The sequence below is a fragment of the Ovis aries genome, chromosome 12 (genome assembly GCF_016772045.2).
Source record: "Ovis aries strain OAR_USU_Benz2616 breed Rambouillet chromosome 12, ARS-UI_Ramb_v3.0, whole genome shotgun sequence".
Lineage (NCBI taxonomy): Eukaryota > Metazoa > Chordata > Mammalia > Artiodactyla > Bovidae > Ovis > Ovis aries.
In genome coordinates, this window is record NC_056065.1 from 19,099,360 (window position 1) to 19,116,213 (window position 16,854).

Genomic DNA, 16,854 nt, shown 5'->3' on the forward strand with positions numbered 1-16,854 from the left:
TCTTTAACTGAGTATGTTAATCTTCCGAGAGAGGCTAAAAACCCCCCAAAAGTAGTTTGTGTCTGCTTGTTCATTGCTATATCTCCAATGTTTAGAACAAGAATGGCACAAAGAATTACATGGGCGCATCAATAAATATTTGAAAAATAACTTGAAAAGAAACAATCAGAACAGAAGAGCAGAATCACAGCCATTCCTTCTTTAGCAATGCAAGCTGCTCCCCTTCTCACACTCATCTTGAAAAGGAAAGGGAAACAGCAGGAGAAAATGGACAAATGCCCCACTGTTGATGGCAGTGACTTAGATTCAGGAAGTTTGATTAAATATCTGTGGTGGGAGGATGTCAATACGTCTCCTGCCTAGTCCTACCCTCTGTCTCACCTCACCCCCCTCTCATTTCACTCAGAGCCAGGCAAACATAGATATTGGGGTCCTTGAACAAAACCATCATCGTCTTGATTTTCATTCCAAGAGCTTATCCCTGGTAAAAATCCCTTTTCTATAAGGAAAGATTTACAAGGATACGCTATGATAGGGAACCAGTTTTGTACTGTTATTTCTCCCACCTCCAACCCCCAACTCTCACATCAAGATGGGAAAGAACATGATCCTCGTTGGAGGGCAGAGGGAGCAGAGTGGAAAAGAGACAAAGGAACTGCAGATAAATTTGACTACAGAAGGGTAGGAAGGCCCTGGATTCATTAGGTGGAGCCCAAGAAAGTGAATGAGGTCCTAAGCAGAGCGAGCAGAAATCAGGGTGTTAAATAGGGGCAGATTGAGGAGATACCATACAAAATCCCCCCAACTCTCCCCCTCCACTCCCATAAATCTCCGGAAGACCTGAGTACACAAAATCATCTCCCCTAGTTCCCCATACCCCTCAAAGTCTTTTATATAAGTGTTGAGATTTGGTCCATGAAAAGAAAGGGAGCCTGGGGTTCAGGACAGTGAGGCCACCAAGTACATAGCTGAAGACCAGAGGCCATGCAGAACTGTGCCAATCTCAGCTGACGGCACCATGGACAGACCCTTCTCCTTGATGCCATGTGAGCTCCAGGAAGTGGACGCTACTCTATGGGTAACATGAAGAAAGGACAAATTTAATTAACTGAGTTAAAATCTAGAGTGGCTAAGAAAACCCAGAACTGACTACAACACATTCCCCCGTTAGGGGGAATGAGAATCAACAAAGAGATTGGTAGCATTAGGGACAAAGTTTCACAGCACGGTTCCGAAGCAATCACATCCCTTAGCATATATTGTAACTCTATTTGGCAAGCTACATGCTGGGGATGACAAGCATAAGTGTAACTAAACAATCTCTTTAAAGTGTCATGAATACCTGAGAAGAAATAAATACAAGTTTAATGCATTTTATCGAAACTGAGGACAGCTAAAATAAAGGAGGTGGCAGAATACATTGTAGACACAGATGTGACCAATAATTTCCTTGAAAATACAGTTGAAAATCATGATTAATATTTTATAACAAATGAAAAGATTATATTACTATTTAAATTTAGCTGTTCCTAACAACACTGTCACCAAGAGTGGAAATGAGATGTTGACCCACTGTATTAGGACATGTATTTTAAATTTCTGCACACTGAGTCATTCCCTTACTTTACCAAAAATATTTATTCAGGAGCTGGGTCAATGATTAAGGACTGTAGGACGATTAGAAAAAAGCCAACTTACTGATCCGTAAAGAAGACTGGTACATTATAGTACTTGGATGTAATAATTAGTATCATTCTCTTCATTAGCATTATGGTCATTAAAAAAGCATGTAATATAGTGGTTATGGACATAGAGTCCAGAGTCAAATCTCAGCTCATTCATTTACTAGCTATGTGTCACAGCAGTAAGTTGCTTAACTTCCTAATTTACCCATCTGTAAAATGGACATTTCACTGTCCCCACCTCTCAGGGCTGTTAGGCTGAAAAGAGTTTAATAGAACAAAGAACTTGGAACAGAATCTGGCACATATTAGATGCTATTCAGATGCTGACATTTACAGAGGTTATTACTGGTAGTGAGCATGGTGACATCTAAACTTAAAATGGTATTTCACAATTTAAAAACAATACTGATGTACAATGACCTATTTTAATCTTCATAAAAGCCCTGAGAAGGAGGTAACATTGATATCCAGAATAAGGGACTCTATACCTCTAGAGTAGGCTAGGGTCTGCAGCCCCTGTCTAGCAGGAAGAAATTTCAGAAAATGAGACCTTCAGCCACTTAACCCTTAAAAATAAGAGTGTAGGGGCAATGAGACAGGTTGGGACCTGGACCCTTTGCTGCAGTACTGCAATGCTTGCATCTGGATACACCTCTCCTTCAGCAACAAAATACAAAGAAACTATGTGGGACTAAAACTAACTGCAGGCCTGTGCAGGTGGGGCAAATTCTGAACAAAAGATATAAAAAGACAAAAGAACCCCTACTGCCATTTCTGGAGAGCCAGGAGCAAAAACAGGGTGTTGGGAGCAAAGCAAGGTACTGAGCATGCTCCCTGCACAGAACACCACCTAAGCCGTCCTTTGGACCCTACCCCTGGATACACCCTACTCTCAACCCATATAAGGAACAAGCTCACCCCCCACCCCATCCCATCAGGCAGAGAGCAAGCAAGAGAGCCTGTTTGTTCTCTCTCCTCCTCTGATGTAGCTGCATGCATGTAGCTGGGCCCCCAATAAAGCCTTGCCTGAAAAAAAAAAAAAAGAGAGAGAGAGAGAACACTAAAATTTGGAGAGAATAAGAGAGATGTGAATCCTGGTCTCCTGAATCCAAATCTAAACTTGTTGTCAAAACATTTGCATCCTCAGCTATACAGCATGACTCACTCTCCTTTAAGGAAAACACAAAGGTAAAAGGAGTGAGTACTACCTTATCCAGAGACATCTAACATATAGAGCCTGATCACTGATGTCATTGGCATCAGACTGGGAAAGGGCAGTATGCACAGGAGGACGTTGTGGAAGCCCTGGTTCACTGAGGGGAAAGGCCAGCTTAGGGGACTGAAGTCATCTGAGGCAGCAGAGCCCCCTGTGGAGGCTACCTGTGAGAGAAGGTATATTATGCACAAAGCATGCCCACTTCTAGGAATTGCAAGGCTGCAGAAAGTAACACCGGGGCATGGAAAGATATCTCTAATCACAGTGACACAGGATAAAATTTACAATGACCTTATGTTTCAGCTATTATAGGACCTTAAGAAATGCCTCACAAAGGAAGATATCAGTTCAGTTCAGTTGCTCAGTCATGTCAGACTCTTTGCAACCCCATGGACTGCAGCACACCAGGCTTCCCTGTCCATCAACGACTCCCAGAGCTTGCTCAAACTCATGTCCATTGACTCAGTGATGCCACCCAACCATCTCATCCTCTGTTGTCCCCTTCTCCTCCCACCTTCAATCTTTCCCAGCATTAGGGTCTTTTCCAATGAGTCTGTTCTTTGCATCAAATGGCCAAAGTATTGGAGTTTCAGCTTCAGCATCAGTTCTTCCAATGAATATCCAGGACTGATTTCCTTTAGGATGGACTGGTTGGATTTCCTTGCAGTCCAAGGGACTCTCAAGAGTCTTCTCCAACACCACAGTTGAAAAGCATCAACTTTTCCAGATGCTTCTGGAAAAACCATAGCTTTGACTTGATGGACTTTTGTCGACAAAGTAATGTCTCTGCTTTTTAATATGCTGTCTAGGTTGGTCATAAAGAAGATATACAGATGGCAAACAAACATATAAAAAGATGCTCCATACCATACATCATCAGGGAAATGCAAATTAAAACAATAAGATACCACTACCTACTTATCAGAAGGGCCAAAATCCAGAACACTGACAGCATCAAATGCTGGTGAAGAGATGTGGAGCAACTGGAACTCTTTCTGACTTAAAAAGGGGATGAAAATGGCACAGCCACTTTGGAAAACAGCTTTGTGGCTTCTTAAAAAACTAAACAAACACACCTTTATGCAAAACAGTTGGAAACTTATGTCTTCACACAAACCTACACACAGATGTTTACTGTAGCTTTACTTACACTTGTCAAACTTGGAAGTATCCTAAGATACTCTTCAGTAAATGAATGGATGAATGGTGGTACCTCCAGAAGTAGAATATTACTCATTGCTAAAAAAGAAATGAGCTATCAAGCCACAAAAAGACATGGATTGCTAAGAGACACACATATTGCCAAGTGAAGGAAGCCAGTCTGAAAGTGCTGCATACTTTGTGATTCTGACTACATGATATTTTGGAAAAAGAAAAACTGCAGAGACAGTAAAAAGATCAGTGGTTGCCACAGTTGGTGGGAGTAGGTGGGAGAGACATGAATAAGCTGAGCACAGAGTGAGAATATTGTTTTTGCTATTATAACAATGGATGTCATTATACATTGTTTATACCCATAGCATGCACAACACCAAGAGTGAACCATAATGCAAACTTACAGACTTTGGTTGACTATGACGTCTCAATCTAGGCTTATCCTTAGTTTAAAAAAAAGAAAAGGAGCATTCTGGTATATTCTGGTGCATTCGATGCACTTGGGGGGTCAGGAGGCATATGGGAAATCTCCACCTCCCTTTCAATTTTGCTGCAAACCTAAAACTGCTCCCAAAAAAATCTTTTTTAAAAACTAAGTAAGGATATATAACTGTATTTTGAATGATGTCCTGAGAAATGTCCAAGGTTAAAAATCTGTCTGTTCAAAGAAATATGGAGGCCAATATCTACAGAGATTACACTCAAAGGTGGAAGGTAATGGAAATAATCCTCACAATTAGATAACAGAGCCTTTCCATATTAACATAAATGATATTTTAAAATTGAAACATTAAGCCATGGTAAGCATAAGCTCCAATATTAATGGGGTACATAAACAGAAAAAAAAATGGTTTTGTGCTATTTAATCTCAAAAATGGTTTAATGACCCTTATCTGATTATGAAAACAGCACAAGGCACTGTATTAGATAAATAGGACATTAAAAATACTGCTAACTGGTAAGCAGCTTGAAAATATCCAAATGAAAGTATTTTAAAATCAAATTTAATAGTCACTGAAGGAATATTAAAGAGATGTCCTGGATATGGCTATGACATTGGCAAACACGAACATGTATAAAGAAAGTAAAAGAAAAGCACAGAATAACAGCTAAGAAAACAAATTACAGACTGAAAGTTATGAATTTGGTTAATTTACTTATAGCTTGGTGTCTGCTACTCCAAATGCATTAATCCTCAGACTAATAAAAATGTTGAGTAATACAGTATACTTTAATGCATAATTATACCAACCTAATACAACAAACATGGTCAAGTGCTTTTCTCTGGAATTTGGTTATTTGTTTTCTTACTATAATGAAATTTAGACTAGAAATCAACAATAAAAATTGCATATATAAAGGACACAAACATAAACAACATATACATTTTGAGAAATGTAATATTTAGAAATAAATAATAATAATATTATTCATGAAAATCATGAGTTATAATAAAAGCAGTACTTAAAATTAATATTTGGTTAAGCTAGATGCTAATATATGGGGATTATTATATTGATTTCTCTTCATATTTTACATTTTTTAAAAGTTTCATCTGTGATTTTATTTTTGGATTTTTTTTTTAACTTGGTTAGTTTTATATTAGGAATTGAAAGCTGAGCACTGAAGAATTGATGCTTTTGAACTGTGGTGCTAGAGAAGACTCTTGCAAGTCACTTGGACTGCAAGGAGATCTAACCAGTCCATCCTAAAGGAGACCAGTCCTGGGTGTTCATTGGAAGGACTGATGCTCAGGCTGAAATTCCAATACTTTGTCCACCTCATGCAAAGCTTTGACTCATTGGAAAAGACCCTGATGCTGGGAGGGATTGGGGGCAGGAGGAGAAGGGGATAACAGAGGATGAGATGGCTGGATGGCATCACCGACTCAATGCACATGAGTTTGGGTAAACTCCAGGAGTTGGTGATGGACAGGGAGGCCTGGCTGCGATTCATGGGGTCGCAAACAGTCGGACACGACTGAGCGACTGAATTGAACTGAAATGAAATGAGGAATCAACCATTTCAGGACACTGGACAGAGCTTAAGCAAAACATGTAAAACACTGTACTTGAAGCAATCACCATTTCCCCACTACTCACTTTGACATAAGAGTCATGGTGACTAATAAATGATTCTCTCTAGCGCTTCAGCATCTGAGTATGGGTGGGCTTGACTTGGGCTTCCCAGGTGGCACTAGAGGTAAAGAACCTGTCTGCCAGTGCAGGAGACATAGAGATGTGGGTTCGATTCCTGGGTGGGGAAGATTCCCTGGAGGAGGGCATGGCAACCCACTCCAGTATTCTTTCCTGGCGAATCCCATGGACAGAGGTGCCTGTCAGGCCTCAGTCCATAGAATCACAGAGTCAGACACAGCTGAAGAGCTGCAGCAGCAGCAGCAGCAGCAGCAGCAGCAGCAGCAGCAGCAGCAGCAGCAGCAGCAGCAGCAGCAGGGCTTGGCCTGGGATGGTTCTGGCTACCCCTTCTAAGTGTTCATTCATCTCTCTTTCTCTCTTAAGTGTTAGTATAATGACAAGGATTGACTTCACCCCAAAGTCATCTAAGTGTGGGGTCTTCCAGGCCTCAATTCCCTAACTTGAAAACTGAAGGTAACAGCAAAATCTCACAAGTGATTGCATAATAAGAGAGGTAAATAATGTGCCTGGTGGAGCGATAAGTTCAGTAAGCATTACTGATTGTTATGCTCCTTACACCACAGCCCTACTTACTGTGCTCTACTCACTGGCCCCAACCCCAAGATTTAACTTCCTACAGATGATCATCTAGGAACCTCCTCATTTGGGCCATGGTTCATCACATTGTTCTTCTGGTACTACAACAGCATATCTGAAGTATGTATGTTAAATTGTGGTTGGAAATATAAAAGAGAATTTTTCACAGATAGTTCCAAAAAGTCAAGCAATTACCTAAAAACATTTGTCTCCATCCCAAGAGCAAAATTAGAATCACAAGATATTTTCAATGGGATAGTGATGACACTCTAGAGTCAGAAGGGAAATCTGGCTGAGGTTAGTTGGAGGCTCTCCCAGCAGTACCAGCCTCTGTGTTGTTAGGTTTTGCACATTGGATCAGCTCTGAAAGTCAAAATGGTTGTTGTGATTATAAAGGGATCTGGAGTCAGAAAGGATCAAGACTCGCCCTACCTGTATCATTTGGTGACGTGAGGCCTGGAGTTACCTCACAGAAACACAGTTTTTTTCTCTCCCTGTTTATCATGATCTAACCTTTTGAACTATAATTTGGAGAAAAGACAAAAAATTATTTCTGTTAATGAAATCTTGTTGGTTTGTTTTGTTTCTTCAGGGAGCTTTGTGTTTACCTACATGTTCCCTAATGAGAGAGCCATTTTTAGGAATCCATTTTTCCAGATAACAAATAGAAGTGAACCCTAGAAGAAAAATAATGGCATCCAGATAGCCTAAAAAGTAACCCTAGTGCTCACTCCCAGGTCTGTTATCACCTCCCTGAGTACTGTAACTTCTCCAGTCTTTCCTGCAAGAACCCCAGTGGCACTGTAAGTCACATCCAGCAGAAACGGCCTGTGGCATTTATTAGAACCTATTTGATGTAATTATTCTTTTTTCCTTAAGAACCCCTTAACACCCAACCATCCACACAGGTGTTTGTTAGCAGGTACAATGTTACTGCAGAGAAGGCACCCCACTCCAGTACTCTTCCCTGGAGAATCTCATAGGTGGAGAAGCTGGTAGGCTGCAGTCCATGGGGTCGCTAGGAGTCAGACACGACTGAGCGACTTCAACTTTCGCTTTTCACTTTCATGCATTGGAGAGGAAATGGCAGCCCACTCCAGTGTTCTTGCCTGGAGAATCCCAGGGACGGGGGAGCCTGGTGGGCTGCCGTCTATGGGGTCGCACAGAGTCGGACACGACTGAAGAGACTTAGCAGCAGTAGCAGCACAATGTTACTGAGCATTTACTTTTGTAGGTACAATCCTGAAATGAAGAGCATAGGATAAAATAGAGAACACAATAAAGGCCAGTCCATAAATCCTATCATCTTTATATTCCTACAACTATGCTGTGAAATTATATACAATAAATGCAGTAACATATGATTTTCAACTATAAATTTTGTAAACACTGTTTTGATTCCTCTAATACATCTCTGGAACTACTCTATAATGTGAATTCATGTTTCCTTCATTTTGTTCAGATTTTTTGGGAACACAGCCAGTTACAAAGAAATAATTTTATTTTTCAAATCACCACTATTCTCTATACCACCTTTGGCCAATGGGGACCAGCATCAGATTGTTAAGCAAACAGTAATTAGGTGCAAAGCTCAGAAAGATAGGAATGGCTGTTATACAGGCGGGGCAGTTGGAAGCTTTCCTTCTTTTGACAATAACAGATACAGTGAGTGCATCAAGAGGCATGTGAGAAATATCAGTGCTCACTTGACCTACCAAATATATTTGTTTGGGAAAATATAAATGACAAATTGATCTTCAGATTAATGGCTGCCATATTGGTAAAGTACAAATCACTTTTAACAGCCACATTACTTTAGTAAAGAGAAGCTAGCTAACTGCTCTTTAATTAAGTACAGTTAATGACCTTAAGGGGATTAGTAGTCTTGTCTGATAATCAATAAGCATGGCAAGATTGCTGCCTCATAAACTGGGATGGGAGAACTAAATTAATCTGAAAAGATTAGTTTCCCCTAGTTTTTTTTCTTTCTTTCTTTCTTTCTTATAGGTTGATTCCATGCAACCCTTTGGAAACTCATAATCCCAGGCAAGAAGTACATGCCAGTAATCCATTTGTTATAAAGAAATACATCTATCTTAGCATACATGGCTAAAAAATGGTGCCAAGAATCCAAGTGACCAAAAAAAAAAAAAAAGGCCTTTTCTTACAAACCATTGCTTGAATAATGCTCAAATAAAATCCTCTGTGCTGCATTTGGTAAGTGATTGGTTAATGGATTTTAACTAGCTCTACCACTGTGAGGGTCCATTTCTTCATTCATAAAATGAAGGAGGAAGCCTTGAAGGTCCTTTCCAGTTCCTACATTTTATAGTTTGAATAAATCATAATTATAGATTCACTTGGTGAATTGTCCATTTTTTAGTAGCCAATCAGTTTAGAGCAATAAGACACTAACCTTCTGGGCTAAGTCTTATCTTCGTTTGTCCCCACACATTCAGCAAAAACAAGCACGGTAGGCCAAGAATGTATATTTGAAATGTACCATCTAGGCAAAAAAAACAATAAATTTAAAATGGGTGGTAGTGGATGCCGTATGGTACAATGGAGATAGGAGAGGGAGAAGGAGGTGGAACTTGGTAATAATAGCTTTGTAGTCACATATGTTTTATTCAATACTCGACTCTTCTGCTTCTAAGAAACATGGCTTAGACAAATTGCTCTTCCTTTCTCAACCTCAGTAGGGTTAGAGAGCAGATCATCACAATCACGGTAAATAAATGTTCTATGTACATATCATAGCACTTTCCAAATGCTACTTGTCTATTCCCATGCCATTCTCTGATGTATTTATGTGATCAATAGACAAATTCACACAAAATTTGTATGATCCACCAATCCCACTCCTGGGCATATATCTGGAAAACCATATTTCAAAGATACATGCGCTCCAATATTCACAGCAGCAGTATTTATAATGGCTAAGACACAGAAGCAACCTAAATGTCCATCAACAGATAGATGGATAAAGAGAATGTGGTACATATATACAACAAAGTATTACTCAATCATTAAAAAGGATGAAATAATGTTATATGCATTAATTGAGTGACTTTCCCTGGGGGCTCAGATGGTAAAGCGTCTGTCTACAATGCAGAAGACCCGGGTTTGATCCCTAGGTTGGGAAGATCCCTGGAGAAGGAAATGGCAATCCACTCCAGTACTCTTGCCTGGAAAATCCCATGGACAGAGGAGCCTGGTAGGCTACAGTCCATGGGGCTGCAAAGAGTCGGACACGACTGAGTGACTTCACTTTCACTTTCAATGTTATATGCAGCAACATGGATGAACCTAGAGAAGATCATACTAAGAAAGTCAGATGGAGAAAGACAATGTAAATATATATGATATCAGAAAAAAATGGTATCAGTCATATGCGGAATCTAAAACTGATTCAAATGAACTTATTTATAAAACAGAAACAGACTCAGATTTAGAAAACAAACTTATGGTTACCAAAGGAGAAGGTAGAGGAGAGGATAAATCAGGATGTTGGGATTAACATGCACATTACTATATACAAAATAGTCAACAAGGACTTACTGTATAGCACAGGGAACTCTACTAAATATTCTGTAATGACCTATATGGGAAAAAAAAATCTGAAAAGCAATGGATGTAACAGATAACTGAATCACTTTGTTGTGACCAACACAAAATTGAAAATCAACTATTCACCAATATAAAATAAAAATTTTAAATACATGTATGTGCAGTATAACTATATGTGATATATAAATTCTCTACTTGTATCTGAGTGCCCACAAACCTTTTGAAAATAAGACTGGGACTTTTTTAGCTATAGTTTTCAGCTCCACATGTAGTATCTGGCATAGACACATACTGATAAAACTAAATAAGTACACTTTAGAGTAGTTTATTGGTTTTATTCAATTTTAAACCTTCAATATCTAAGCCCTCAATGTTTTGTTGAGCAACCAGGGACAGCAATCTACTTGCTAAAACTAATAAGTAGTATCTGATTTTTCTTTCAGTATGTCAGTGTTATCAACTTCATGCACAGCAGTTTACAATTAAGCCCAACTATGTCCCAGGGATTATGTGAAGTGGTTTTAAACATTAAATGATGCTAATCACAAAAAAATTATATAGCTATTTAATATGTGCTGTCATAATAGAAAGGGTTTTTTCTTAAAGTCTTTTCACAGTCACATTTAACTTAGTATTATAAATATGTTGATTATTATCCAAGCAACATTGGAAAGACTGGGAAACTTGGAAGCTGAAATTGTCAGAAAAAGTCATTTTGCCAGCATTAGATAAAGTTCTATTTACTAACATAATTAAGATAATGTAATAGCAGCTGTATTTGCAGAATAATCTCAAGAACTTCAAAAGCTAAAAAGCAAAAGTAAAAACAGAAACCCACTGAAATTCTAGTAATGCTGCTGGTACTTCAGAGATCTTTTCCTTTCTCATGGATAGGTTATTTAACTTCTTAAGGGTTCATCTTACAAGCCTTCTAGATGAATAAGGGAAAAAAGCTTCCTTCACTAGATGAAAAATTGTTAACATTTGCTATATTCCAAGAGTGAAAAATCCATATAGTGTATGGGAATGAAACCCGTTCTGAAATTCCTACATGAGATGCCAGATTTCCAGCTTTGCCACTGAACATGGCTATCCATGTCTTCAGATTCTCTTGCAATCCCATTTCTTTTCCCCCATTTGTGAGAAATTACACAGAAAGGGCAATGTGTTTCCAGCAGTCTGTAAGAGCCTCTAATGCTTTAGTGCTACTGGATTGGTCTTGGGGAGCTGGGGACTGGGTTTATGATTCTAAAGCTGGACCTCAGGTTTCTCACTGGTGACAGGCGGCAGCTTCCCATGTGGAGGTGGTTCTGCACCCCTGTCCTCTGCCACTGGAGGCATTTTCTGCAGCGCCTGTTTCAGTCAGTGGACAGTTCCTACACCATCTACCTACTACTGATGCTGGTGGACTGACCAAGTTCCTGGATGCTGCCCTGGGGAACCTGCTCTGCCCAACCATGCGTGCTTCAAGGGTCACTAAGGAGGTCCAGATGGCTCAAATGATTAAAAAAAAAAATTCTACCTGCAATGCAAGGGGGTGTGAAAGTCGCTCAGCCATATCTGACTCTTTGCAACCCCATGGACAGTGGCCCACCAGGCTCCTCAGTCCATGGGAATTTCCCAGGCAAGAATACTGGAGTGGGTTGCCATTCTCTTCTCCAGGGATCTTCTTGCCCCGGGGATCAAACCCAGGTCTCCTGCAGTGCAGGCAGATTCTTACTGTCTGAGCCACCAGGGAAGCCCACAACACAGAAGACCTGGGTTCAATTCCCTGGGTCGGGAAGACCCCTGGACAAGGGAATGGCAGCCCACTCTAGTATTCTTGCCTGGAGAATTCCAGAGACAGAGGAGCCTGGCAGGCTATATAGTTCATGGGGTTCATGACTGAGCGACTAACACTTTCACCTTCAAGGAGGTCCTATTCTCTGAACCATGAGCCACAACTATCCTTTAAGCCATGAATTAATCCAGTGTCACTATAAATGGCAAAATGCATTGTTCAACTGTGTCCCCATGGACACACTGCCCTCAATGTCAATAAACTGCAGTAGGTTATGAGATTTCATTAATTCCTTTCTCTGAACAGCTATGGCCATGAAGACAAGTAAACATCAAACATTCAAACACTCAAAAAGTTCCCCGAAAGTCCCTAGCTGTGGGATAAAGTAATAACAAATACAAAATCATACTAAATTTCCACTGTGCCTCTCAGTCAAGCTCTAAAAATTCAAAAATAGTACTGTTGCTACTTTGCCAAATCTTCAAGGAGCAGTTAAAAGAATGAAACATTATTGGGGTGAAGATTTGATTCTTCATAGAGCTGAAGCAATGTGACAAGGCATTATAAAACTGTAGGAGAGGACAGCAGGAAGTAGTAGAAGTAATATCAGTAATGGAAGTGGTAGTGTTCTATTAGATGCTTGGAAACAGCAAAAGCATCAACGAGAAAGAGAACATTGCAGAATAGATTTGGTTGCAGAAAGACCTGCTAAGTGTCCCTTCATCCTGTCTCACTTGGTATATATGCGGCTGCCCATGCCAGTCAGTCAGTTCAGTCGCTCAGTTGTGTCTGACTCTTTATGACCCCATGGACTGCAGCACGCCAGCCCTCCCTGCCCATCACCAATGCCCGGAGCTTGCTCAAACTCATGTCCATTGAGTCGGTGATGCCATCCAACTGTCTCATCCTCTGTCATCCCCTTCTCCTCCCACCTTCAATCTTTCCCAACTTCAGGGTCTTTTCAAATGAGTCAGCTCTTCGCATCAGGTGGCCAAAGTATGAGTTTCAACTCCAACATCAGTCTTTCTAATGAATATTCAGGATTGATTTCCTTTAGGATGGACTGGTTGGATCTCCTTGCAGTCCAAGGGACTCTCAAGAGTCTTCTCCAGCACCACAGTTCAAAAGCATCAATTCTTCATCACTCAGCTTTCTTCACAGTCCAACTCTCACATCCATACATGACCACTGGAAAAACCATAGCCTTCACTAGACAGACCTTTGTTGGCAAAGTAATGTCTCTGCTTTTGAATATGCTGTCTAGGTTGGTCATAACTTTCCTTCCAAGAAGTAAGCATCTTTCAATTTCGTGGCTGCAGTCACCATCTGCAGTGATTTTGGAGCCCAGAAAAACAAAGTCAGCCACTGTTTCCACTGTTTCCTCATCCATTTGCCATGAAGTGATGGGACAGGATGCCATGATCTTAGTTTTCTGAATGTCGAGCTTTAAGCCAACTTTTTCACTCTCCTCTTTCACTTTTTTCAAGAGGCTCTTTAGTTCTTCTTCACTTTCTGCCATAAGGGTTACTGATATCTGAGGTTATTGATGTTGCCAGCGAAGCCTACAATTTCAGCATCATCTTCAACAGCCTTGATTATAAGGTCACAGGGGGGAAATACCGAAGAGTGAAGAGAGCATAGGTATTCTACCACCATCCCCGGCTAAGGCTTTATGAGGCCTTGAACAAATCCCTTCACTTCACTGGCCCCCCATTCCTCTCCCATGAATATCCATCTCACAGGGCTCTTGGAGCACGTATAACTCATCAACACAAGGCACCTAGCAGGGCTATGGTTAGAGCAGTGATTTTTAAATAGATACTTTATTTTTCACATATTAAATTTTAAAAGGCAAATAATTCAGTGCTACCCATTCCCATTCATCCAGATTTAATTTATTAGTAGCGAGGAAGGTCCAATGAGACTCTAATGGAGAGCAGAGAAGGTTCAGAGAACAAAATTCGTCTTCTGGGGGCCAGTTGGGAAGAGAACCCTACAGAGATCAGTGGAGCAGGAGGATACAATGGGGAAAGTGTTGAAGATGCTCAGAGGGAGTTTTCCAATGGATCAAAGAGTTTCTTTTATAGTTCTGCTCTGCAGTAGTCCTGAGTCCGGATAAGGATAGCTAATCAGAGAGCAGTTAATTGTTATTAATATCAAATCACGATTTTTACTTTGCAGGTATCACATTTTCATTTCTGTGTCTTTCTTAGAGAAATTTTCCTCAGCGTTTTCTCAGATTGGCATGGTTCTTTTTTTTTTTTTTTTCACAATGTTGGTAGGGGTTTCAGTGATAGGAGAACTGACCCGGGGCTTGTCATAAGAGCAGTCCTGGTTCCTATGTTGCTGTTGGACAGATTGATAAACAGCTCTGGTATCAGATTGAAGATGTTTTGTGCCGCAGATTATGAACTGGGGGCCAGGCTTGTGAAAGTCTCTGCAAAGAGTATTCTTTTTACGTTTTTATTGCCTACAAAATGCCAGGAGAGTTTCCAAGTAAGAGCAATCACTGTTAAAGAAAATAGGACATAAAATAAACTGTTATTACCTGCAAAACAGCTGTATTTCCTTTTCTTTCCAGAGAAGCACATAAACCCTCTGTATACTCTGACAGGAAGAAATGTAATAGAACTTTTATTTCTGTAAACACTAGATATTCATTCTTGATAGGTAACATTGGGGGGAAAAGTTGTACTTAAAATTATATCAGCTGTCTCAGAATCACAGAATTAAAGAAGTGATCTCACAAATGGATCTGGCCATTCTTGGTCCAAGATGGGATGTTGCTAAGGTTATGAGCAACTGTTTGCAGCAGGACAGAATGGTGTTCAATTCCAGCTCTGCCTCTTGGTGCCTAGGGAACCTGGAAACATTTATTTCTGCTCTGCAAATTTCACTTTCCTCATTGTCAAAGCGGGGACAATAATAGCACCTACTTTATAGGTGCATTAAATGAAATAATATTAAATGAAGTAAAGTATGTAAAGTGTTAAATATAGCACTTGACCCACTGGGAGCACACCAAACAATTGGTAGCTATTATGCCAGGACTGTTCCTAGCAACTAGTTTTCTGTTATTTTATAATATATAAAGGGGACTTAATGGATAATTGGAAGAAATAAGAATATTTTCAATGGCTTACTTTCTTTTCCATTCATTTAAATCCATTGCTTTTCCTGATTGTGTTCTTTGAATAAAATGAATTCTTTCTCAGCACCTGTCTTATAAACACACTCTTCACAGATCTAGAATCACGACTTTAGCCTTTATATATAATTTAATGCAACTCCCTTGTTTTCTAGATGATGGAACAAAGTGTTAAAAAGATGACAGGACTTGCACAAATTCACAGGTATCGTCTTCAACAAGACTCCAGCTATTACGGGCCTCTCGCAAAGCTCCTTCAAGTAAAATTCTGAATTCAGAGCTAATTTTCACACTCTCCAGTCCTTGATCCCTGACATGAGTTCTCCCAACCACCTCTTATTGTCATTCTATCCTTTTTATGATGCTTTTTCTAAGCATATTCCTGGTTCTCTGACCTTTTTTTAATTTTTAGCTCTTTAAAGACTGCAAGCTGAATGCATCACCCTATTGGTGTCTAATTACAGACAAGGGTTCCCAAAGGATGTTTCCCTGACCCCGGTCTTTGGCCCTGCCCCTGGAAGAATCTTCTCCGAGCGTACCTGGTAAAGGTCCTGCTTTCTTTTGACTTCTCATAGGTCCAGATACATGTGCATATTTGCTCTTTTCCTGGACTCGAGTCCCTGGACAGAGGAATTCTAGTTCCCTGCATCGATCACCCAACAGATCTCCGTGTAAGAAGCACAGAACAGTTTCTTCTTTCTTTGCTTGTGCCAATGCAACTCATGGATCTAGATCAAGGCACAGCAGTGGCTGCCTCTGACTTTTGGAAAATAAAGCAGAAGGCAGAACTTGAGTTGAGCTTCTTCCTCATGTCTAACCCCTAACTCGTTTAAAATGAATGTACCAGACTGCCCTGTTGTTTTTCTTATTTTTCACTGTCAACTTTTCTCAGTAGATGTGTCTTCATATCCCATGGATACGTATTCAAGTACATAATTTGGTATAAAGATTCCACTGATGTTCTTATTTAAATTCCAGACCCCTTTTCTTATAACTAAACTTTAATTTTACCTTCTTTTGATGGAGCCAAAGAGGTGTGGGTTTGGTATGAAATTTTTCATACATCAGTTACACATCCTTGAAAACAAGGATGCTAAATTTTAAGAACTGCTTTCTGCATGATGATTAAAACTAGTACCACTCTACTACCACTGGGTGGGTTTGCAGGGTGTGTATGGAAGGTTAGATGATGACAGAATTATTTTTAAGAAAAGATATTTCTACTTTCTAACCTGGGTTAAATAAATATAAACCTTAAGCTGGAGGGGGGAGGTAAGGGATGAGCACAAATTCCCCATCTATAAAAAACATCTGGCACAAGGAAAACAGTAGAGAGTCCAGATGGTACCCGGCTCTGATACAAGCCAGGGAATGCTCTATGGACAGAGACACCATATAGATTGTGTGTGTGAGGAAGCACAAAATACAGTCTTACAGAATTAAAACTGGAAACCTTCAAGGCTGGGTAGGGGGAGAGAACGAGAGCTTAGTCGATATTCTAACAGTGACTACTTTGTAAAACCTTTTCTTAATACTTTATGTCTACACCTCTCCTTTACAGTGTACTA

At 40.0% G+C, this 16,854-nt stretch overlaps 1 long non-coding RNA gene across 1 annotated transcript in view; it reads right to left on the minus strand.

The window, feature by feature from the left end:
• Positions 1-7,596: 7,596 nt before the first annotated feature.
• Positions 7,597-16,854, minus strand: part of LOC132657454 (uncharacterized) — a 30,977-nt gene continuing 21,719 nt past the window's right edge. Inside the window, exons 2-3 of the long non-coding RNA XR_009595662.1 lie at positions 9,205-9,294; positions 7,597-8,030 (exon numbers count right to left, since the gene is read on the minus strand). This is a non-coding gene — a long non-coding RNA (uncharacterized LOC132657454). The remainder of the gene's footprint in view (positions 8,031-9,204; positions 9,295-16,854) is intronic.